The following is a 22,893-nucleotide window of genomic DNA, read 5'->3' on the forward strand; positions in this document are numbered from 1 at the left end:
GTGTGTGTGTGTGTGTTTGTGTGTGTGTGTGTGTGTGTGTGTGTGTGTGTGTGTGTGTGTGTGTGTGTGTGTGTGTGTGTGTGTGTGTGCTTTTTATAGATATAGAATCCAAAGTAAATGTCTTCTCTATGACGGGTACTTCTACCTAATGAATTATTATTTATTTTTTCTTATTGATTTATATATGGTTTTATAATATTTGAATATCTGGAATGTATTCCCCTGCTGCTCAATGTCGATATTACTCTTATGTTGCAATATTGATTTTTGTATTCTTTCCCATTAAGTGGCTTAATGAATATGCTTATTTTGTAAGGTTTTTTTTTAGCGACGGATTATATGCATATCAATTTCAGTACATATGCGCACACTGATTCACTATAATGTCTTACATCACTCAAGTAATACATATATATGTATATATATATATATATATATATATGAATATATATTTATCAAAAGTTAATGGTTTATAAAAAATAAAAGTCAGCCATCTTTTTAAAACATAAATATATATTAATCTAAAAATATATGTAAATTTCTTTTAGCAAATTTATATTCATAAATATCTTTTTTGAATTTAGATCTTTTGTATAATATATCAGATGCAAAACATAAATTTAGCGTTGTTTCGGATTTAATTTATTCTTATTATAAACTTTTTTTTTCATGTACAGTGTATTGTTTATATAAGGTAATTCTTGGTAATGCGGTTATTATGTCTACCATTTGCTCTTGTTAGAGTGCGATCACTTTAAACGTAAGCAGCGTTTTGTCTACATGGTTTTATTGAGTGTATCTATACTTATATTTCTATATAGGTGTATGAGCCTGTGTGTGAGTGTATTCATAAGAAGCAGAGCATTATAATTCCTAGCATTCATTTATATTTAGGGAAAACATTTGTTATAAAATAAATGTTTAGTTCCATTCTTTCTTTCTTGAATGCTTGGATGCGTTAATATTTTCAGCTTTTCATTTTCAAAAAAGTGTATCTAGGTTTTTATTTAGAACCCTAAACAAAACCAATTGTTCTTGATAAGGCAATTGATTCACGTTTGCATAAAAAATACAAATGTATTTGTTGATCTTTTTCTGTGCGTATTTATGTCCTATTTTATTCCAAGATTTAAGTTTTCTTTTTTGTGAACATGTTATTACTAATATTGATCCGATGCTTAATTGAAATAATTGATTTGTTCAATTTTTAACTTATCTGTTTAGTTGTTTGATCACGTGGTAAACCTATATATATTAAGAGAATTTTCTTCTCTCTAATTATACTTCGTGAGAAACTCTTATATTACAAATGCAAAGCGTGTAAAACTAGTGGCGTGTGTTATATCGTCCACGTGTATTGATTTTTTAGTTATGTTTTATAATGAGGCCTAAGTGCGCGTTTGTGTATGAACCCGCACGCCATCGTATCAGCAGGTTATATCCGTTTGTAAGTTGAATAAACACCGGGAGTTATGTTTTCGTTTCGAAGCTGCACGTGTTCTTAGTAATATGTTGTTGTTATTTTATTTTGTCCATATTTTTTGTAACGAAAATTTTATATCACAAACTAAAACAAAAAGTTCATCTTATAATCAGACTGCCGAGGGTTGTTTTATTTTTATTATTATTCTCTTGACGTCAAATCACTCTGCACAGTACAGACAAAACGATTCGATTCAACAAAGTAAATATGTTTTCGTTCTGGGACGTGATGGTAGATTAACTAAGTTTTACTTGTGCTTATTTTTGAAGGCGTGTTTTGCTTGTTTTCTAAATATTGATATCAAGATTCAAATTATATCACTCAGTTTTGGGGAATTTTACAGGAATAAAGTCCTTTCGTTGTTGTTGTTGTTTTGTCACCCCTTTTTTTTCATTCTACACTGCATAAAGTTATGCGCATGAATTTAAAGAAAGATTGATTCGTTAATTGGTTGCAAACTGGATATTTTTAGTCATCGTGTGTATCGATTTCTTTTAAATATGCCTATCCAAGATTCCTGCTATATTTATCAAATCAGGGGTTATCCGTTAATCGGGGATAACCAGGTGTGAAATTAGTAACGTCTATGATGTCTACGGTGAAAATGTATTATCGCATACATTACTTATATACATATATGTATAAATTATGGTTTATTGTAAATAAAATATTGCTTGAATGTTAATGACATAATCTTGCAACTCAAGGACGTATTTTAGTTTGTCCAAGTGAGACACGTATTATTTTAATGGAATGTATTTATAATTTAATGTAAGCCACAAGGGTCTGTATGGTTACATGTATTTAATATTAAAAAACTTATGTTCGGTAGTTGATACGTTGATATCTATACGCTTCATTGGATTATTAGCAGATACGGCTGATGTTCTTATCTTATGAGTCGCGCAATCCGTAATTGGCTTATCTCTTATCGATGATCTCTCATAAATTTTTCCAACAATACCGCGGCTGTGTTTCATGAGTTTTCACAATTAACTGATTTGACGTATTTGATTCCACAGTTGTATTCTTCATTCTTTTTGATTGTGCTTTATTTGTATACGAAATGTTTTGTTAACAAATTTACCAACAATCTGTTTATGCCTTTTACAAAAATATTTGGTCAGAAAGGGTTAATTTCATATAAACGTTTTTCTCTTACGAAAAAGGAACGGATGAGTTGCGTATTCGGTGTTTAAAACTGGAACTAACGGAATGAAATTCCTTTCTCCGATGGAATTGAACCAGCCAACTCAAACGCGTCCATATATGCGAGAAGGCCCAAGCCAAATGATTGATCAAACAAACGAAATTGGATTATAGTATCATTTTTGACATTAATTCGGCGGTTGTTATATAAAACAGGTTCTGCCGACTGATTTGCAAGCAATCTAATTGAAGAATGATAACTTAAACTGCTTTTGATGTATTCTGCTCGGATTGCTTGGTATCCCGCAAACGACTGTTTTCTTCGGCGTAGTATCTGAAAAGGAAAGAAAATATGATTAAATAGCGTGTAATTTCTTTTAATGACAGATTTTATCTAAACATAAAACTCACATAATACCAATATGCTGTTGTCTGTCTGTTCGAAAAAATAGTATATGTAAACTGCTCGACCAAATATGTATTAAATATTTTGCGTTAAGTCTTCAGGAATGTAAAATAGTTTTGAAGTAAAGCTCAAATTGACTGTTATTATAGCACACAAATAGTAGTCGAAAAAATATATACGAAAGCGAGATCTACGAGCATATTTTACGAACATTAATCATCAAAAATTGATCTTAATATAAAGCAGGAATACTCGCATAAATTGATAGCTTTAAATATGATATTTATATCTGTTGTGGGGGAATCACCCTCCAAATGGACTGTTCTATCCATTATATAAACCATAAACCTTTTGATCCAAGGTGTGGATTAAACACCAGAGCGACCCTCGCCTGCTCGGTGACGTTTACTACTCTTTTCAGTTGTAACCTTTTTACGTTGTTGTTCCAGTCATACGTTGTTTAAACTCCATTCCCTTGTTCTGTTTTCTCAGTGGCTTATTGCAAGCCATAACAATATCATAACTAGAAAATTTCACTATTGCTTTGCAATTTCATTCTATTTTCTGTTTGAAATCACGAAAACTAAAAATGTCGATAATATACAGATACAAAGTAACTCGATGAAAAAAAGAACAATAGACACGAGAAAGAAATAAAAATTACATTGACATCATTTAAAATGGAAGTAAATTAATTTAATTGATGAAGGAAATGGATGTCAGCCGAACAATCGAGATGTTATGTTCAGAATTAAATTCGTATACGAGATTATATTTTCTTATGTATTATCAGTTATTATTAAGACTAATCATATACGGCATAATCATGTTTGCACACCGGTTATCATTAGATCACCGAAATTAAAGAACGTTGAACCGGTCAGTAAAAGATGGGTGACAATTTTGACATACCAGGCACTGTATGTAGGAGGATTCCAACACCTCTCTACAAGAACTACAAAAACTTTACGTCGTCATATCCCTTATTCGGAATAGACATACGATTGGTATCGTTTGTGAACTTATTATTCCATGAAACTTTCTCCTGCGGGGGATGCCGGTTCAACATATTTAGGGTGAATGACGCTAGCGGGGTGAAGAATCTACACGCTTTTTTTCTGATAAAATTAAATTCGCATGCATGATTATTGAAAAGAACTGGACACTTCACTTTTAGTATATAGAATATTCCGACTTTTGAATAAATTCCAATAATTGAATACATAATTACGCAAAATAAATATCTAAATAATGACTTATTTTTACAAACTTTTTATCATATTATTAGGTTGGTGCAAAAATAATGCTTTTTGACGTTCAATCTCATGTTAAGAAACGACGTTGTTTTTGCACTAATCTACTAATTTGAATACTACTAATTAAATAATGTTAATTTTTTGTGTTTAAGTGGAGGTCAAATCGATTGACTATCAATAAATTAATACTACTCGAAAAGTATAAGTAAAAATCCGAGAATGCACAAATTTAAAAAAGAAAATGCCATGTTTTTTCTATGTAAAGCTGATTCTATTACATTACACTAAATTTATGCATGGGAAAAATTTTTACTAGATTTATGCGTTGCGACAAATGTATATATAAAAAACATACACTTGTTTATGTTTTTGTCATAATAATTCAGTACATATCGAGACTGAAACTACCCAGGAATAAGAGCTAATGAGATTGAATGTTTTCAAGCTCGAAAGATAAAAAATAAAAACTTTATAAGAATATGAAGAAAAAGTAGTGGATGAACTGAATTTGATTATTTAGGGAAGGTTTTATGAAAAGAATACGTTTGCATTGTATTTTAAGAATACCGCATACTAATCTGCAGGGTAGTAGCCAATGTATTCCAAAAATACGCAGTTCAACTGAAATGTTTAAAGCATAAAAATAAGCATTCTCTCGAAGAAGATCATCTGTTACGTCAGCCGAATCGTAGTAAATAAAAAAGATGAAAATATTTAGAAGAATTTAAGTAAAACTTATTATCAATGTCTTTATAAAAGAATCCGAAACAAAGTTGAAATAGAAACTTGTGTGAGCTTTAAAACTCTATTGTAAAAAAATGAAAATGGGAGATGCTGGAAACAACAGAAAGTCAGTTTAAAGATGTTAGTTGTTCGACTGAAAAGTACGACACAAAAAAAAACTACTTCTATTTTTCTCACTCAATGGTAGACGGTGATGCGGTGACCCACTTAACTGACAATCGAGTTAATTGTTGCGCTGTGAAACGTCAAACAAACAATGAAATAAATGATCTACAGTTTGAAAAGTTGAAATTAGTTTAGTGGGAGTCGTTATAGAAATAAAAAGAAAGAAAAACTGAGAAGGAATGAATAAAGAGTCAAGAATATAAAAATATAAATTGAGGTCGACTTAGAAATAGTGAGGAACAACTGCAAAGTTTCGATTTATTTATTGATTTATTTTGTCTGCAAAAATTTGCATCAGTAATCTCACTTGAAGTTTTGATAAAAATCATATTTAATATTTAAAAATCATATTTTATATTTATAGACGTTATGTTTCTTAATTATCAAACTGGTAGAAGGCACTCTAAGCGATAAATATAGTGTTAGTTTGATGTTATATTATTTAAAAAATAGCAAAACAAACAATAAATAAATAACAGCAAAAATAATTTTAATTTTAATAATAATTAATAAATAAGTAAATAAATAAATAAGTATAAAAATATAAGCAGACATAAAACTAAGTTACCTATTCCCTCCAAAACGAGCAAGAAAACGGGTGAATTACAAGAACCTACTGGTTGCGATAAATGGGTGTGTGAATAACAAATAATCTAATTGGTTAAATAACAAACTCAGCACAACGTGAATATGTAAAAACACGATGTAATCAATTCCATGTAATAGTTTGACGAATCCTCACAATGATATAACGCTGAAAATGTGTGTAGCTTAACTTCCATATCGATTTTTCAAATTACTACCTAGATCGACTCAGGTATTGAGCACTGTTGAAGCAATTACCGAAATGAAATACATAAAATATTATTTAAATGCATGCTCTTTTATTATATATATATATCCTTATATATTATTATTATTAGTAGTAGTAGTAGTATTAATAGTAGCAGTAGTAGTTGGAATAAAAGTAGTAGTAGTAGAATAGCATGTACTTACACAACATTTTATATATATAACATTTATATTTATATATATATATATATTTATATATATATATTTATATATATATATATATATCGTTACAAACATTCGAAAAACCACAAAGATATTTATATAACTTCCTTTGCTTTATGTGTCATACTACCCTCTTGGTTGCGTTATAGATACGTACACGCATCTTTCTGATAGGCGTTTCCGTCTGTATTTACTTTATTCCCTATTTAATAAAAATGTGAGACAAACCCGGAAAATTGGGAATAGCAAATGTAGAGGATGGTGCATTACACTTTTGCAAAATTAGTGTAAGAAATCCCGACCGCATTACCTGATAAAGACGCCTTATTCGACGCGATTGGTAATAAACCAACTAATTCTTAGGGTCAAGCAGTGGAGCGTACACTTATTAGCATTAAATTCAGCCATAGCTCTAATCAACAGAACATAACCTGTGATAACCCATCGGTTTAATCTGAGTATCTACTTACTTCCCGTCGCGGGAGAATGTGATGGCAGATAGACGTAAATTTAGGACTATAAACGCTAACATACCACAAGTGCATGCATCATGACTTTATAAAAAAACTAAGTAGAATTGTCGTCATTTTTCAGTATGTTAAACTCAGGCCATTAACAATAAACCGAGCCTTTTTCAATGGGAGAAATTAACGTCAAGAACTCTGTAATTCCTTCTACTGAGCAAGACCAACAGAATGAAACCATCTGATGCCACATGGTACATCCTGTGTCGAACTGATTATCGACGACATATCCAAAACGGATATAACAGAAAAAACGGACTTTAAGATGTTGGAATTTGCACTGTTAACAAATTATTGAATACATCTTATCTTCGTTTGGATGCGTACAACGAATTTCACAAGAATGAATCTTATGCTAAAATTTGCTTTCGGTGTAAACGTTGATTGTAAACGTCATTTCATTAGGTTTGTCAGAATCATAATTCGGATAGCATTCGCATTACTATACGCATAGATTGAACGGATGTATCTTATTTTAGATACCTGCAGAATTGAAACTCTTTCTGATGTGCTCATCAGTAATAGTTAAGTTTTACTGTCTGTTTCCTTGGTTGTTTATGCTGAAGTCAAAAGTAATATGTTTGTGTTTCATTTTTTATGTTTTAAATAACAATTTCTTATCTGTCATGATTAGGTTTGACATCTTGTTCGTCACACTAAAAGTAACATGGCACGCATTGAGTTTGTCACATTTAAATTTGAAATCGTATTTTTTATTGCCATGCTTAAATAACAAAACAATGTGCATGTAAATTTTAAGTTTCAAATAACATTTTGGTTTGCTCCGTAAAACTTTGGTTTAAATCATATTTTTGAGATCCGTCACGCTTGATTTTAATATTATGTTTGATCTGTCTTGATTGATTTTAATATGGCATCAGTTTTAGTATGTTACGCTTAATTTTAAAAAGTGGCATTTGTCTATCACACTTAAGTTTAATATCGTATTTTTTTGTGTTTTATTCTCCTATGCTCAGACATACTTAGGTATTTACGAGTGACTTACAAAAACATGTCCGGTCTGTAACTCAAAAGTTTTAAATGCCTTTATTGTCTATGCCGTTTGAGTTTCTATTGAATTCTTTGCTTTGTAATGAATAATTTTAGTAATATAATTCTTTTTTTTTTTTTTTTTTTTTTTTTTTTTTTTTTTGCTCTGACACGTTGAAGTTTGAATATAGAATTCTCAACCGTATCGCTTGGGTTTCAAATCGCATAGTCCGCACTAAACGTGTAAAAGGAATGGATGAATTTTACGAAGACCTGTTCTTGGTTTGTAGATGAGCTAAAAGCATTTTACATTTAAAATGACTCACCGATTATTCAAGAATACGTTAAGGTCAAATTTTCTCTTGCTTTTCATATTTGCAATACTGGTTTCAACATGTGCGTCCACGTATTTAAAGTACTTAAAATCAGATCTACGCCAAATGTGCTATTTTTTCAAAGGCGAGCACATATTGACAAAGATGATTTTGGTTGTTGCTCTTCAAAACATACTTACCTCAAACTAAAGATTCTAAAAAAAACAACAACAAAAAAAAAAAACAGCAGCGAGTAACTTTTCTATTGATAGTTTTTTTTAATCGGGGAGAGTTGCTATTGTATTCGATACAAAAATACAACAAATACCTCGAATGTTTTGTTTAGATGAAATGATTCGAAATCAGAAAAGAGGTTGTATTTCTCTACCCACACGGTTCTATTATAGTTCGCAGCGTATAAAGCAGGCATACACCTAAGAGAACAAGACAGAACTCTATTTGAAAGATTACACACACAAACACACACACACACACGCACACACACATACACACACACGCACGCACACACACACACACATATATATATATATATATATATATATATATATATATATATATATATACGAGGGGCGTGCAATAAGTAAGGTCCTGAACCACTTCCAGTAGTCTTATCTAGCTGAAATTTTACGTGTGCAATGATTTATATCTCTACGAGTTATGTGGCAAATCACAGCTCTGAACTAATTGTGGTTTCTGTTTTACAGGTGTTTGAACTGAGTCAAGTGTGAAATGGAGCCTGTTGAATGTCGAGTAGTGATCCGTTTTTGTATTTGAAAGGGCGCACACCACAGGAGACTTTTGATTAAATGAAAGAAACTTATGGTGATAATGCCCCATCATATGACCTTTTAAAACGCTGGCATCGTGAATTCAAACATGGCCGGAAGTCTGTGGAAACAGCTCCCAGACCTGGTCGCCCCCTTCTGCCATTGGTGAAGAATCTGTCCGTCAAGTTGAGGCTGCCATTTTGGAAGATCGGCGCATTACTAATCGTCAAATAGCCCAAGATGTCAAGATTAGTACAGGGTCTGTGAAACTATCATTCATGACCATTTGCACATGCATAAGCTGTCTGCCAGATGGATTCCCAGGCTGCTCATACCATTCCAGAAGTGAGAACGCGTCGAGGATGAATTTGGAGATGTGCCAAGAGGATGAGTCAAAGTTTTTTAAAATACTGATTATACAGGATGAAACCTAGGTCTATCACTATAATCCAGAGACCAAAGCTCTGTCAATGCAGTGGAAACACTTGGACTCACCACCTCAAAAGAAGGCAAGATTTCAGCCCTCCGCTAGAAAGGTAATGCTTGCAGTCTTCTGGGAGCAGGACAGAGTAGTGATGACAGATTTCCTGGCAAAGGGTACCACAATTATAGGAGCTAATTATGTTTCACTTTTGAGAAAATTAAGGGAAGCTATCAAAATCAAGAGGCGGGAAAGATCAGCAAAGGTACCCTTCTCCTGTAGGATAACGCTCCGATCCACAACTCGCATGTCGCCAGATCAGAAGCACGGGCGTGTGATTATGAAATCATCCCCCATCCTCCCTACTCTCCTGATCTTGCACCCTCTGACTTGCACCTCTTCCCAGCCATCAAATTGAGTTTGAAAAGAAAGCGTTTCCCAGATGATGCAACCTTGATTTCTGAAGTCACGTCGTGGTTGAAGGACCAACCTGGGGTGTTCTACAAAAACGGTCTTCAGAGTTGCATCAAACAATGGGAGAAATGCATAACTCTGGGTGGTCCCTATGTAGAGAAAGATTAATAGCTGTGCCAAGTCTCGTTGCTCTACTGCTATGGGAAGTGGGTCAGGTACATTACTTATTGCACGCACCTCGTATATATATGAGAGAGAGTGAGAGAAAGAGAGGGATATATATATATATATATATATATATATATATATATATATATATATATATATATATATATACGAGCATGGTGACCCGACGTGGCCCGGCATTAAATGATAATCAACGAAAGTTCCACGTTCCCATATTTTTATTGTCATTGAAATCAATGAAATTGCTTATTTTTTAATCAAATCGATTGATTGCCTGCTCTAATTGGGTCCCATTTTGATGCACATGGAAGGAAGCAGCACATGCTTCTACCAGTGACTAATTTCACAGTATGTTGTATACTACATATCAATGTAGACAACCTATTGTTGATTCAATAAAATTATTTTATATATAATTGCTTGCAGTTAAGTTTTCAATGCAAAAGTCAAGTACCATGTTTCACTTATGTTATAAACAGAAACATTCATTTCGAACGCACATTTGTCATATCAAAGAACCTACTGCTGATTTCAGATATTGAGCCTTTCGGCTTGTGTGATAATATAATAACATTTCTCAAATGCACTTGTGGTGTTATGCTGTGTAAGATGTTAACTTTGGTTAAAATCGTCTGTTTCTCTTTTCATTGGATTATTTAGATTATCGATTTTTGATACCTATCGTAAACAATCCGGCACAAAACCTATTCAATAACACTACCAGGAACATGAAGCACCATTGTGCAAAATTTCATAAAACACGACCCAGCCGTTTTTGAGACTATAGAAAACAGAACTCACAGATACATATACGCACAGATACACGAACACACAAAGGTCTCTATATAATAGTATATATATATATATATATATATATATATATATATATATATATATATATATATATATATATAAACTTTTTTGGTGTCGCAAGTAACTTAATTAACAATACGTATGAACCGTACCATAAACCCAATCAACCTTTATATTATTTTTACTATAAATCAAACCACTCGATCTTAATGAGAAATCAATTATACCTAGCATATCAGAAAAATATGTAGATTATCCCATAATAAGCATATATATTTAATAGGAAGAAACAATATTATAATAAAGCATTTACCATATCAGAATATAGAGGTGAAATAAAGTGCAGTAAATCTAAAATAACAAATTAATTGATGGGAAGAAATCAAAATCGAAACTATAACATGTGTAAATCTAATTGTAAAAATAGTACGAAAAATGAAACAATAACTGAAATAAAAATAAAAATAGACATAGAATATGTATTTGGTTTAACCCCCCATTATTATTGCGCATATATAAAAAAATAATTTTCCGAAGAAGCTTTTAAAATTATTGACAAACATTTTCCAACTGGAACTAATCTAGGAAACATCCTTAACCGAAATAATGTTAAATTATTTTTCTATAACCACTAATTTAGTGAAAATAATAAGTGCTAACAGTGCACAAAAAGACAACGAAGGAGGTTTCTTAAATAATTTAAGGAAATTCACTTTGTAACTGCAGAAATATTGATGAATGTAGGTTAGAAGGTTAATGTCTCATTTCTAATAAAGTATACTCGCAGGGACTGTTAACCGACGTTTTCAGGTGGAATCTCCCTTCCCTCGCTAAAAAATAAACTACAGTTGTTGATAATCTGGAAAAAGCAAATAAGAGAATGCATAAATCCGTATAGAATAATACAATTAGGAATAATGGTCCATTAGAATAAGGATAGAAATTATAAACAATTTTTTTAGAATTTAGGGATTCTCACTGTATATGGACTGTTTAGATTGATAGAAACTCCCCATGTGTAAAACGGTTTTCGGAATAGACATCATCAATCTCCCCTCGGAATAGGCATCCCCATGTAAATATTCGAGCAGAGCATCCCCTCTTTAGTTGGAGGTGATAGATAAAAAACAAAACAAATTAAACTGAAAATTGAACTGAAACATTTAAATGAAAATCGTAGGCAGCATACCCACCCGCAAATTATATAGGAGACAAGTGGATTTTTGTATCGCGCACGATTACAAATCAGGCAGGCATTGAATTACAGCGCAGAACACATGTGTTTATATCCCTAGAAGCACTTGTTTGCGCAAAATTTGAATGATATTTTCGTAATCAGGATAGACGAGCACCTCGAAAAGTGGTGATTGTAAAGCAAAATGTGGAGGTGTATGTAATGTAAAAATTTAACCCCTCACCAAAAAATAAAACGTGTGCGCATGTAAAGAATCCAAAATAAGCAAAGGTGGACATGATTTGGTGATTCTGCAGTTTTGCCACCTCGCTATTTTTAATTGTTTTATCAGGTTAAATGCAAGCCTTACGATCTCTTTTTTTATTATTAAATTGTTGGAAGTGCGCTGTTTTACAATTTGTCATTATTCCTAGATTGATAATTCTCTTTTGCTAAGAGATTTTCTCATTTCTCATCTCATAATTTAGAACGCTAATAATGCTGTCACTAAGTTTGGTACTTGTGCACTTTGGCCACCGTTATTATTTTGAAGGCCATTTTTAACATGCGGTAGTGAGGGTATTGTGTAAATAATTTACCGAAAGTTTTCACGAACGGTTTTTTCGTTTCTTTTGTTTTTTGGTTTTCTGGAAAGGAGGGGTGATCAATGATAGAACTTGTATAGTGATTAATAGGTGCTTCTGCAGTTTACTTAACCGTTTTCCGTAAGTAACACGCCGATATTAAGCTAGCAGAAGAGCCGTTTAATATTTCACAAAAATTATGTTTACATTGAGGGAAGCGACACAACACCCTCACCGCCTGGGGAGAGGAGGGTGTTTTGTAACTATTCTGTTTTTCCCCCAAACGGACATTTTTAACATGGGGAGTGGAAGGTGTTTTGCAGCTATTCTGTGCTTCCACCTATCAATTTAAAAGAAACGGGAACATGTGACACTTTTGCCTCCCAATTTTTTGTTTGCTGAAATTTTGATCACGTGATTACGGTGTAGCGTGAATAAAATAAACCATTTATTAAAGTGCCGCTTGTTATTGATTTTGGTGGATTCAATATCAAAAATAACTTTATTAGTACCTTTACACTCATGTTACCAGGCTGGGGGCGTTTTTGTAACTATTCTGTACTTTCACTTAACAAATTAATAAACAAAAAAGATATCGTAAAACTTGAATATATATATATATATATATATATATATATATATATATATATATAATGATTAGTTTTTTTGGAAAAAGAATTCCAGCAGAGTGCTCAATTAAAAGGAAAATCCAAATTTTAAGAGCGTATAATTTATTTATATATATATTATATTTAATTATGTATATCATTACACTATCAAAATAAACCTGTAAAGTATAATTCATTAACTTATTTTTCCTTTTCTTTTTCTTTCCATTTTATAAACAATAAATATCTTTCAATCTCTCCCCGTCCGGCTAAATTACTTTAAACCCCATTTTCAACCCGTTCCTTCACCTATTTTATTTTATTTTATTAAAATAAACCTGTAACGTATTATTTCTACCTGCCCGGCTAATTTATTTATTATATTCAATTATATATATCATTACACTATCAAAATAAACCTGTAAAGTATAATTCATTAACTTATTTTTCCTTTTCTTTTTCTTTCCATTTTATAAACAATAAATATCTTTCAATCTCTCCCCGCCCGGCTAAATTACTTTAAACCCCATTTTCAACCCGTTCCTTCACTAACATTAACTCTCCAACCTGTTGCCATGGTGATCCTTTAAATTAACTGTTACTTATGCCGTTATCAACAAAAGTAGCGTCTTTTAAGTTTAAACCGTTAAAAAACACGTATATAAGAATTTACACATAATTAATATTTAATTATAAACCCCTCTCTTTTTTTAATACACTCCTACTACTTTAAACTCCAACGTCCTCTCCCCACCACTTCCCCTTCTTTTCTAACTCCCCTTTATCTACGATCTTTCAATTTTTATTTGACTTTATAACTTAGTCCATCTATGAATTCTGATGATGCTAGTTGGATTTTTCCTCTCTTTGAGGATTTTCCTCTAGTTGAAACAATTTGTAAACTCATTCTGGACTCACAGTAATAAATTTCCTATATATGTATATATATATATATATATATATATATATATATATATATATATACGTATATATGTATATATATATATATACATATATATAGTAGTAAGTTATAAAATATATATGGCAGTTAAGCTGCACAGAATATTCCGCGTTTCATCCACGCTAGGATTTATCAGACATAAGTGTGGATGAAACGCGGAATATTCTGTGCAGCTTAATTGCCATATAGATTTTATAACTTACTACCTAGCTCTACCTACGTATTGAGCACTGTTGAAGTAAATACTTAAAGTTTACGCATGCATTTATACTTTCGTATATTAATTTATGTGATTAAATTAAGTAATCATATATATATATATATATATATACTGTTTTAAAGAATGTTAATATATATTCATGACAATAATATAGCTCTCTATAAAACCTAATCTGCACGATAATATACATAAATGTGTGTGTATGCATAATTATTTCATGCATCAACATTTAATATTATAAACATATATAATATATTACATATTGCTTTTCAGCATTTACTTCAACGGTCACTCATTACGTGCTTAAAGCGAAGTGTTAAGGTTGGAAAATGTATTTATCGCAATTAAGCGTCATAGAGGTGTCTGCGTTTTATCTCCATGCATAACCGCTCATTAATGAGGCGAGTGCTTTATACGTATAATAGTATGTTTTATTTTTGGAGGAGGTCACACGGTTTGTTTTCGCTTTTTACGTGTTTCACGAATCCCGAAAGTCTTTATAATTAAACGCAGTGCAACCGTAAAATCTATCATATTACAACAGAAGGGCTACGTCAATTCATTGATGTCCTTAATACTGCCGGCACATGTATATGTGAATATCAGTAATCTACCTTGTTCTTATCCGTCGGAATGCAACTCTTAATCTTCTAATATAATATTTTTATCTGGTAGGATGCGTGTATAGTCTGTTAATTGATTAGATAAAACGCACATTGAAGTGTTGTCCTGTGTTGCTCAAGTTGTATCGATTGATTAATACCTGAAGCTGTGGCAATGCTACTAAACTATGTACAACCTTTATCTGATAGCTTAAGGAAAACAAAAATAAAAAATATAAAAACAAATAAAATAATGATAATTTTTACGATATTCCGGAAGATTGCAACAGATGGTTCTTGATAAAAAATTGATAAGAAATATTACACTTACAATTCACACGCATACATTCGGTTTAAAATGATTAGACGTAACTGTGTTTCTCGTTCAATATTTATAATTTAATCTAACGTTGCCATTCTACCAGTTTTATTTCATAGATTAATAAAATACTTATGTTCCAATATGTTTTTTTTCTTGCAATTGCTGAATAATTTTCACTTTTTTTTTTACGTTTTCTTCATCGCGTTCAGAAATGTTATCAACAGTGTATCTGGTTTTATCACTAACATCTCTTCACGCGTATACAGTTTACACGTTGTGATTATTACGAACATTTCTATGCAAATAACAGTCTTTTAAATATGCATATTTTATTTTTGAACGTAACTTATTATTGGACTATTATTCTCTGAGGAACATCCTTGATGATGAATTTCGTACGTGTTTTACATATAATACAAAAAATGTTCCGTTGTTTTGACTAGCATTAAAAATGACAGATTATTAACCAAAATGATATTCAGCCGACAAAATTATTGTTACGGAAATGAAAGAGTCATTTTTATTTTAATATTATTGAACTTGGCAGACATCATTTCTAAAAATAATTATCTTTAACAATTAATCATATGGATAGATAAAGATTTTAAACTTTATTTTTTACGGAATTCAGCAGGTTATATAATTCCTTCATAAGTTAATGATTAATACGATTCTAGATAATCTTGCTCGATTGTTAGGAAGAGCATTTTAATTTAATTTCAGAATGATAGTGTGTACTTTGTTGGGTTTTACAGATACATAAAAAGTATTTGAATGCTATCAGCTAGAATCGAAACCGAAACTGTAGCATTCAATTTGCTGATGTTAGCACTGTACCAATGTGACACATATATTAAATGATGAAAAATTAAAAAATTAAAAATAAATTAAGATGAATGTACGAAATGTATAACGATTTTTCTTTTCAATGTTGACCGATTTTGGGCCCATAAAAAACTATTTTAACCGGCCTAAGACCAATAAAAGAACGGTTAATAAAAATTCAATAATTTAGGGCACCAAGCGCCGCTGCGACTTTTAGTTTCGGAAGAGGTAGAGTTTCAAAATATGGAGCCAGAGTGACACACTGATATACTGAGTTTTATAAATTAAATAAAAATTAGATTGTGAAGTAAACTGGTGCATAATTATTAATTTATCGAGTGACCCATTTTTATATATGTGGATGTATCTACCGTGTAAACCGCTTTAGCGATGAAAAATAACGACAGCTCGATCAACAGACAGACAGACATGGTTTTATGTCATACTAGATATAAATAATGCAAAATGAATTTGTTTTGTTTTTGTTTTTGTTTTTTTTCAAGTAAAGGGCCTTAATGATCAGAAGCGCTATCGGCATATCCTATTTCTGCTACAAACGCTTCGGTGGATCAATACAAATAGTTTGATTCAAGTAGTCGCTATTCTTGCCATATAGTGTTGTTTCTTCGATGTTTGTATGTAATTGTATGTAAGCATTATGATGAATTAAATCTTTTAAAAATAACTTTCGACATCAACAAAAGTTATCATGTCCACATGTTTACGAGTCATGTTATCTTGTGTCTATGTCAGTTTTAAAAATAACAATAAAGCATAAGTTTTAGCTTGAATATATTTTTCCTCGTCGGGGAAGATATATATATATATATATATATATATATATACCTGTTTATACACACAAACTGTAAGCAATAAATTACTTTTTTTTAATTTGATCGGTCGATGATATTTGAATCGCATCAAATTGTGATATAATGCTAATAAATCATGAGAATGGATCAAATAAAAATTCAAAATGACCGATCTTGGCCAGATATCATGGATTCAGAACATACAATTATCTCATTAAAAAGCAATTGTAAAGTTGAATCAATCATTGACAAAATTCTATTAAAGTTTGGAATGCAAGATTTAAAAAAAGACACTACCCATGTTTAAAATGATAAAAATAAAAAGACGAACTCTGAATCTGAAATGATTGATTATGCACAATATCGAGTGATCATAGAAAGTCTTATATATTCAATTGCGACCATAATGTCTGATATATGTTATACAGTAACAAAACTATCACAAAATTATCAATAATATTTAATATTTAAGAAAATTTCACATCCCCTTATATTATACAAGCCTGGTTGCCCGGCGTTGCCCGGCGTTGCCCGGCGTTGCCCGGCGTTGCCCGGGTATTTGGAAGTGTATGTCGAGCAAAAAAAATAAGTAGTAGTAGTAGGCAGGAGGCTCGAATCCGTACCGCGAAGGAGGAAAAGAACGTAAAAAAACGTGACATCTTTGCTGTTTTATCAATCGTCAAACCGGAAGTGGCGATGGTTTAAATTAAGGCTATTCAATCGAGAGGAGGGGATGACTATCGAAAATATCGGCGAAAAATAACTCTTCCTTGTAGAAAGGTGTCCAGTTCAGAGTGAAGGAATATATGTTTTTAGCCAATTTTTCGATATTTGTCGTCCAACGGGTCGAGCTTCAGAATGATACCGATCTCCTGAATATCTGTGGCCTCTCTCACAAGTTTTAGGCAGATATACAAACAAACATACATACATACATTTAAACAGACAGGTAAGATTTATATTATAAAAGATAGCTTTCTAGATTACGATTGAAGAAATGATGAAAGTTGAAAAATATAACTGGATATTGTTTCAAACTCTCATTTGATGGAAACTTAAGAAGCAGCAAATTGTGACACTTTCTTATTGTGTAGCTGAATTGGTTACCCTCTTACATTTTGCACAAGAAGTGATATATCTAAAGACCATTCTAAAAACTGTTTTAAAACCAAAAGTAACTAAAGGCCTAGTAGTAATAAATTGAAACAAGCAAGCAAGTGTATTCTTGGAAAAATATGCATCAAATCTAGAAACACATAATAAATAAACATTGCTACACAAGACTTGAAGTAAAAAATGAATTTATTATTGTAAATTACATACAATGAAAGAAAAATATAGCCGATATATTTAAAAAATGGTTACAAAAATATAATTAACATGTTATATCAATAAAATTGTTGACATTTTATTTTAAATAATTTTATTCTCAGAAGTCCCCCACCCTCGAACGAAAAAGCTTCAGTTATTCTGTTTTATTAACACAATGTAATAACATACTAAATACGTTACAAGCTTTTACTTAACAGAACAATCATTTTAAAAACATTGGTCCTTCTGTTTTTACAAATATATATATATATATATATATATATATATATATGTGTGTGTGTGTGTGTGTGTGTATATTGAACAAAATTAAAATAAAAAACGGCTTCCTGTTTACATAGTTACATGTTCAAGGTGTACAAAAAGTAAAATGGACCTTTTTCCACTTTTTATGCACACATAACGTGTCTGACACTTGATGAATATTTCTAATAAAACGACTTTCTTTTTTATTTTTATATTTTATTATTTTTGTTGTACACATTTATTTGTGTACTCATTTATTGTTAATAAAATTAACATTAAAAAAACAAACAAATTTTTCCAATTATGTCAAAAAGTGAGTTGCAATATTTTTATGTAGCTGAAAGGGTATGGTGGCAGAAAAATGGAATGTTTTATTTATAGACAGGTGTGATAAGAACTAAAAAGAGAAAATCGCTTTACTACTCACCAATCATAATCGAGAAATTCTCCGCAAATCACACTGAATATTTTATAATTCTTCAAATACTTTCATTCTTCACACGGAGAAAGAACCACATACAAATATTAGAGTCTTTTAGAAGCAGAACTCATGAAATCAACAGAAATTTATGCTATGAATAGCAAAATGTGTGCGTGTGTGCTTGTAGGTCGAACCATGTAAAAATGGTATCGTTTTAAAGCTCAGTTACTCGGATGATTAATTCCAAAAACTGGTCCAAAAGATTCATCCTTTCACCGTTAACTGGGCCGTTTTTGAAAAAGAGTGATCATTTTTTCGTCGACATTTTTGCAAGTCATTCACGCAAGTCACATAAAACACGTTATTTCGAATGCCTGCGATATCAAAATCTTGGTGGGCACATCGGTAAGATTGTTGGCCTTTTCACCTTCTTCTTTTTCTCTTGCACGTTTCGGGTTCGAGCCTGCCTAATCGCTGCTATTTTGAGTTATTTTAATTGATTTTTTACGGTTTTTTGTTGCTCAACCAACTCCCTTACACATACCCCGACACACCTGGTAACGCTGGAAACCATGCTAGTCTCTCTATATATATATGTATATATAAATGACAAAATATGTGTGTTTGTATGTCTGCCAAAAACTTTTGACACACGCGATGGATCATCTCGAGATAGTTTTGAAGCTCGATATCTTTGACGACAAATATAAAAAAAGTTGGGCCCCAAAACATTAATTCCTTCACCCTCAACTCGACAGTTTTTTACAAGAAGGAGTCGCTTTATTCGCCAACATTTTCGCAAGTCATCGCCTTCCGTTTGCGCGATGGAGACATCAGCTAAGACGTTAGGTTTTTTTCTACTTTGCGCTACGAGTTTGAGCCTACCTGCCTACTGCCACTTTTTTTACACCTCTCTCTACCCAAACTGCCTACTGTTGTTTTAATTCCCCTCCCCGGCTACTAGCGTTTTTGTTACCCCCACAGGGTTCCTTTCTACACCTCCACACACCCGTACAACGCCGCAAACCCCTACTAGTAAAAATAAAAGAGAAAATTTGTAAATACCTCAGAAGAACAAGAATACTTCTCAAAAGTTAATTATAAAGTCGGAATCGAATTAAAGGTATAAATACATGAAAAGTATCACTAGGAAGATGAATTGAGGCACTTCGATAAGAAAACCATAAAACTTATAATTACGTACAAGGAACTATACTCAAACGATGATGTTGACCATTCCTCCATGAAAATAAAAGACAGTGGAAGAGGATGTGTTTGTGTAAAAGACTGCGTGAATGATACAAAATAGAGCTAGAAAAATACATAAATAATAAAAAGAACCCAACAAGGTTTATCGCCGATTCGAGAGAGACTAATAGAGTGAACCAGACAATGAACAGAGCGACCAATAATAATAGGAGAAACAATAAATGGAAAGCGTAACAACTACACAGACTATTCATAAGAATGGCAAAAAAATGAGATTCGCGGAAACAATTGGGCATAGCTACAAAAATATATATAAATAACTTAGTCTCTTATAACAGCTTAACAATTTACTGCAATTAGAATCAAAAATATCAAAGCAAAGATTGACAAAACACAAAAAAATAGAGAATGCAAACTCTGTGGATAGAAAGACGAAACAATACACCGCATAATAAATAAATGCAGCAAACTAGGCCCAAACGTATATAAGAATAAAAATGGTCAGTAAATGGGGAACTATGCAAAAAACTACGGCTTGAACACCCAGACAAATGGTACAAGCACAAACCGGCGTAAGTACTAAAAAACGAAAATCACGCAACCCTATAGCACATAGAGGTACAAACAAATATCACTCATTAACGTAAGAAGACCGAATGTTTTCATAGTTTACAAGGAAAATGTCTGTCAGATCATAGATTTTACTGTTCTAGCAGACTCCCGGTGAATATCAAGGTTAAGGAGAAGATAAATAACTATACGGATTTGGCAAGAGAGCTGAAAGTGATATGTAAGATAAGGAAGGTCAAGATAACAGCAATAATTGCAGAACAAGGAACAATCATGAAAAACTTTAAGAAGAGAATCTAAGAGATGATTATCAGAGTCATGGCTATTGATATTGAACGAGGTGAGAGTATTGGAAACCTGGGAAGACTTGTTGTCACTAACATTCCAGGTTACACAACATGTTGTTTATAGAGAGGCATATTCGTTGATGGCCTGTGTGAAAACCTCTACTGAGTACAAATAATAATAATAATAATAATAATAATAATAATAATAATAATAATAATAATAATAATAATAATAATAATAATAAGCAAGCATTCTACGCCAGGTGTTTGTCATCTACTTAACTATTTGACTATCCTCACTAGCTTTCGTGTAAAACGCGCCTTTGAGTGAAAAAAAAACGGTGTAAAACATTATAACACTGTGAAGTTAATTGAGGGGGAGACAACAACAACATTGGATATGGTAATCCTGTGAGGATGCTCGGGATCGATGCGAGCCGTCACCTCGCTGACATACGACCAGTACCGGCGGAGTTCGCGGCAATCGAAGAAATTGTGATCAGTCGGTTCTACGACCGTTGTTCCTCAACGGGGACAAGCAGGCGACTCCAAAACACTGGAACTGCATTGTATGCTGTTGAGCGGAAATGCATTTCGGGCCAATCGCCGGATCAGAGAAAACTCCGAATTCTTCAGATGACTCGAACCTGGCGTCCAACTCGACGTGGAGCGGATCTCACTCTGCTGCCAACCAAAACGCGCGCACAGAGGGTTGTCGGCGGCCCTCATCACTAGACCCCTAGTGGAGTTCCCTACGGATAGCAGTCACAAGGTCGTTGGACCTTGGTAGTCGTTTTAGCACAGCTCGGTACTCTTTTATAGCCGTAGATTCTCTCCGCACCTGCGATGGCTCTTGACAGAGGGGTCAATGATGCGGTTGGGAAAGGCGGCAGGAACCACGGGATGCCACAGTTGATCATCTTGCATATAGTGGCCTAGGAAGGCAAGTCTCTCGGCCTCTCGATGACACTTCAAGTCGGGCATTCGTACGCCTCCCTCACACGTACGTTGAATAGAGACCTATCTGCTCACCCAGTGTCTTCCTTTCTCCCAAAGGAGCGAGTACAAGAGTTCGACGAGAGCTTTTAGGTGTTGTGTAGGCAGGGGAAGTACGGCCAGTCGGTAAAGGATGAGAGGAAAGACGTACGTGGCGCATTCCTCAGCTCTACCCTTTAAAGAAAGTTTCCTAGGAAGCCACGAGTTGATCGCAGCCTCCACCTTTGACCGTATCTTCGACCAGATCTTGGCCCGAAGGTCAAGAACAACAGAAAAAAGCAAGCCTTTTTCTATTCATTTTAAAAGAAAATACAACTTTGTTTTTTTATGGGTTGTGGAATTGTATTCACGTGCAAAAGATCTAGCTAATGTGTATATTCTTTTAAACATTCATTTTAATAAATTTTCTTTAGGTTTTCTTATGGGACGATCCTCTTTATTCTGCTAAAACGACTATTACATGTAATTATAATAGTGCAGATATTCTACATGATTTAAACTTGCGTAATATTTACGTAAAATGTTTATAATAAAGACACAACTCTTTCCATATATATATTTATGTATGCGTATATATTTTGTTTAAAAATTTCTGCCTATCAAATATTTCTTAGATTTTTTGGTTTGCAAACATGAAATTCATATATAAGGTATTGGATCCCATGCGAAACTTTATCTTTAAGTTTTAGCCTGGTAAATAGGTACGAAAGTGTAAAAATTAAAAAAAAAATGGAATTCGCCAAGTGAAGGTCGAACGCCGGCATTACGAATATGCATGCATAACGCAGTAGCTATTCGCTTTTTTTTTAATTTTTAGCCTTGCAGCAAATATGTCGTCATAGCCCAGTCATAAACGGCAGAGAAAAAAGGAAAGCGTAAGCTTAACTGTTTAGTTTCGATTCTCGGTGGTGGCGCAGGAGTCATTTTGTTTTTAACTTTTTAAATCATTACTACATATTGAATCCAATATAATATAATGATAAATACGAAATATGCATTAATGCAAAATATCATATTTAAGCGTATTTTACGACCAGGCAATGCCGAGCATCCAATATAT

At 32.6% G+C, this 22,893-nt stretch overlaps 1 long non-coding RNA gene across 1 annotated transcript in view; it reads right to left on the bottom strand.

The window, feature by feature from the left end:
- Positions 1-1,134: 1,134 nt before the first annotated feature.
- Positions 1,135-22,893, bottom strand: part of LOC145303287 (uncharacterized) — a 390,610-nt gene continuing 368,851 nt past the window's right edge. The window contains exon 3 of the long non-coding RNA XR_013873705.1: positions 1,135-2,966. This is a non-coding gene — a long non-coding RNA (uncharacterized LOC145303287). The remainder of the gene's footprint in view (positions 2,967-22,893) is intronic.

The sequence above is a fragment of the Euprymna scolopes genome, chromosome 1, assembly GCF_053919585.1.
Source record: "Euprymna scolopes isolate OS-2025 chromosome 1, ASM5391958v1, whole genome shotgun sequence".
NCBI classification, from domain to species: Eukaryota; Metazoa; Mollusca; class Cephalopoda; order Sepiida; family Sepiolidae; genus Euprymna; species Euprymna scolopes.